The sequence below is a fragment of the Myotis lucifugus genome, unplaced genomic scaffold (assembly GCF_000147115.1).
Source record: "Myotis lucifugus unplaced genomic scaffold, Myoluc2.0 scaffold_632, whole genome shotgun sequence".
In the NCBI taxonomy this organism is placed as follows: Eukaryota; Metazoa; Chordata; class Mammalia; order Chiroptera; family Vespertilionidae; genus Myotis; species Myotis lucifugus.
This window is the reverse complement of record NW_005871680.1, coordinates 209,700-213,870: the sequence shown is the minus strand read 5'-3', so window position 1 is coordinate 213,870 and position 4,171 is coordinate 209,700. Positions and strand designations below refer to the sequence as shown.

Here is a 4,171-nt window from a genome sequence, read left to right as displayed (position 1 = left end):
GGGGGGGGGGGGGGCCTCTCAGCCCAGCCTCCACTCTTCTCAATTCAGAGAAATCCCTCTCAGATTCTGGGACTGCTGGCTCCTAACTGCTCCCCTGCCCGCCCGCCCCCCCCCTGCCAGTCTGATCGCCCCTAACCCGCCTCTGCCTGCTGGTCTGGTTGCACCCAACTCCCCCCCGCCACCCCCCCCCACTGGCCTGGTTGCCCTCCTATGCTGGCCTGGTTGCCCCCAACTGCCCTTCTTTGCTGGCCTGGTCGCCACTTACTGCCCCACCCCCCCCCGCCCCGCTGCCTTGGTTACCCCCAACTGCCGGCCTGGTCTCTCCTAACTTCCCCTGCCCTGCAGGCCTGGTTGCCCCTCACTGACCACCCTGCTGGCCTAGTCACCCCCAACTGACCCCTGCTGGCCTGGTCGCCCCAAACTGCCCTCCCCCCACTGGCCTGGTTGCCCCCAACTGCCCCCCCTGCCAGCCAAGTCCCCCCACACAGCCTACTGTTCAGTTGTTTGGTCGTCCCTCAATAACCCCCCTGCTGGCCTGGTTGCACCAAGCAGCTTGCTGTTCAGTCGTTTGGTCGTTCCTCACTAACCCCCCTGTTGGTCTGGTTGCACCAAGCAGCTTGCTGTTCAGTCATTTGGTCGTTCCTCACTAACCCCCCTGCTGGTCTGGTTGCACCAAGCAGCTTGCTGTTCAGTCGTTTGGTCGTTCCTCACTAACCCCCCTGCTGGTCTGGTTGCCCCATGCAGCCTGCTGCTCGGTCATCCATCTGGTTGTTTCGGTCATGACGGCTCCTGGCTTTTTATATGTTAGGATTATTGACTATATTCCCTAATTAGGGAGAATTAGGGTCCAATGTGTACAGAGATCCAATGTTGAAAGATGACAATTTTCTAGAGATCTGTTGCACAGCAATGTAAATATAATTAACACCACTGAACTGTACACTTAAAAATGGTAAAGATGGATTAAAAAAGGAAGAATCATAGGAATACATTTCCACAATACATGATTGTCAACAGATTTTTAGATATGACACCAAAAATGAAGGCAACAAAAGAACAAAATAAATAAATTCGGCTTCATCAAAAGTAAAGACTTTTTTCCTTCCAAAGACACTCTCAAGAAAGTAAAGGACAGCCCACAAAATGGGAGAATTTTGTGGAAACCTTATCTCTGGAAAGACACTTTTACCTAGAATATATAAAGAACTCTTACAGCTCAATAATAAAAGCCAAACCAACTAAACTTGGCAAACGATGAGGACACATTGTTCCATAGAAGATGTACACGTGGCCAGAAGCAGAGGAAAGATGCTCAACATCAGGGAAACGCAATCTCCATCCGCAATGAGATGCCGCTCCGAGCCTCGAGGGTGGTGACAGGAAGGTCCTATGTCACTGGGATTTCCCCAGGATGCCAGGGCTTCCTCCAGGGGATTATTCCTGGTGGAGAAGGAGGAAGTCTCTGCAGCCAAACCTGCCTGGTGCCTCCCAGGCTGTCCCAGTTCCTGGTGTGGGACCTGCACTCAGTACCCTGACCTTCCCAGCCGCACTTTTCTCACAGAAAATCAGGGGAAAGGAACTCACTCCCAGGCTCTCTAAGGGAGGAGGTAATATTACAATATTACTCCCCCTTCCCCCCATTCCCAGCCCCACCGGGAGCTACAAGGAAGAGGAGCAGCAGAGAGCGCTGAGCACACAGGGAGCACCCTCTCCATATGAGCATCATGATTTCCCCGGAGGAGTGATGGGAGGGCATTGCCGTTTCCACAGATTCTACTTCAGTCACTAAGAGCGCCGTCCTGCTTCCTGCCTTATGCGCTGCCCTCCAGGGTGTCATGTCAAGTTTATTTTCCATTCATTTATTACAAACCCAGTTCATTTTATTTATGTCTGCAGAACTGCCTGTAATAAGTTTGTAATAAAGAAGGTTGGCTGCAGGGAAATATGAAACACTTCTTCCCTTTTCTCCCCATTGCACTTACCGTAGTATTTTCCAAACGCTAATGTACAAATCTCTCCAGGATTCCACGTACCCCGTGGACTTGGCCTCGCCCACGATTGAAGCAGCAATAGGCCTCCAGTCGGCCCCACTGTGCAGGTTCCAGGGAGATTTCGGGGTTCCCAGGGCTAAGAGGTGGGGGCAGCCCAGTCTCTGCCTCCCCCTGGGAACTGTTCATCCAAACAATGACTCAAAGGCAGAAACAGCAGGCGTGTGAGGACAGGCGCAGAGACACCTGGGGCCAGGTGTGAACCTGATGATGGTGACAAGGCACACAGGGGTGGAGCAAGTGTGTTCCCTTCAAACACAACTCAGTGCTCCTGACACCTTGGAGGAGGGGGAGCGGTTACCCTGTTTCACCACCAAGACCCTGAAAGCAGAGACGTCACAGGACATATTCGCACCAGTGACCGAGGGTCCAGGCTCTGTCCGTTGCCCACACATTTGCATCCAGGGCCTGCCACCCAGGCAGGGACACAACGGGGCCCATGGGGAGGATGCTCACCCGGGAGGGGAGGCAGCTTCTGGACCAGCCCCAGGACACACAGAGTCTGGCACAACCTCCGAGCCCCTTTCTCTGTTTGAGACCCAGCTGGACAGGGAGGGGGCAGCGGCCGGGGAAAGACGGGCCCAGGTGAGAAGTCTCCTCCACAAAGTGCCCAGGAGGCTGGGAGAGTGGGTGCTGCCCACCACACGGGACAAGGGAAGGCAGCAGAGGACCTGAGGGCTGACCTGCGATTTTGTGGGAGGGGGTGAGGGCCCTGACATGAGTCCATTCTCGCCCGAGCTCTTTGTGGGGGCAGCAGAGGGCCAGGCCTCCTTTCACTGCACGGCTCCAGCCCCATCCCATTGCTGCTGCCGGACCACCGCCTGGGGCCACAGCGTTGCATGCTGGGTGGGCTGGGGCCTTGCTCGGGAGCCTCAGCTGTCCCACCCAACCTGAGCCCAGGGCAGGAATCAGACTTGAACTTGGGGAAGAGGCAATGGCCAGGAGGCAGGGGTGAGGGCCAGGGCGTGGCCACGTGGGAGCAGAGCTGGGACAGGCAGTTCTGCAGACAGGGGTCTCCTCCTGGCTCAGCTCTGTCCCTCACTGCTGGCTCATCTCACTCTTACATCCGGGCCGGGTCCCTGCTTTGTCTGTGGGGTCGGTAGCAGTGCCCACAGCCAGTGACAGGGCCCCTCCCTCAGCCTGGATCTCAGCTGCCACCAGCCCTGGGGCCACATGCACCTGGGCCCCTGCCGCCCCTGCTGGTCGAGCTTGTGAAAGGGCCCCACAGGTTGTGAGTAGGACCTGTTTCCCACGCGGATGTAAATCTGCGTCAGCATCTCTCACACAAGAGTCCAGCCCTGGTTGGGAGGGAAGGGACAGCAGTCGTGGGCGTCCTTGAATCCCCGTTGTCCCTGAGCCCCGTCCTCCAGCCACAGCAGAGGGGTCCTCCTCCCCCAGCTGGACAGGATGGTCCCACACAGAAATCCCGCAAGGGACTTGGTATCCTCCCACCCACTGTAGTTCCCCGTGTACCCACCTTTAACAGGCTTGTCGCCATTACTCTCCTGTCACCCCCTTGTTCCAGACTCGCCCCCACCCCCCTCCACTTTCAATCACCCGCTGAGACAGAGGATGCTCCTCCTGCAGGAGGCCCATGGGGGACAGCCTGCCCCTGAGGCCCAGCCTTTTCCTCTCAGGTCAGGGCACAGTCTGGCCTTGGAACCAGAAGTGGTGGGAGGGGTCCCTGGGCATTAGAGAGCTGTGTGCTCCCAGGAGCAGGAAAAGGTCCCTGTCAATCAGGAGGAGGGACTGAGGGTCCCCTGTGGATGCAGAGCGCCCAGGACCTCCCGCATCCTCCCTTCCTCTCAGGTCCCCTCTCCAAGGAGCAGCGCAGACCCGAGTACAGACACAGCGGCCCCCAGAGCATTTTCAAACAAAATTATCTTTATTCATAACAGACCCACAATGTCCCAAAGTGCTACTCCTACCCCCACCCCCACCCTCATGGTCCTGTCCGGGCCTGCCATCTCCTCCTAACCCTAGACAGGCCTACCCTAACAGAAAGGGGCGGAGTCTTCCGTCCCTATCCGTTTTCCCAAGTCTTACGTTCTCCCTTAGATGAAGTTGCCTGTCTCTTTTTTACTTTTTTTCAAACGATCTTACTCCCGTAAGAGGCGCAGTCT

The 4,171-nt window shown here is 56.6% G+C and overlaps 1 pseudogene; it reads right to left on the bottom strand.

Annotated features, from left to right (window-relative positions):
- Positions 1–3,086: 3,086 nt before the first annotated feature.
- LOC102423444 overlaps positions 3,087–4,171 on the bottom strand; it is a 9,162-nt pseudogene continuing 8,077 nt past the window's right edge.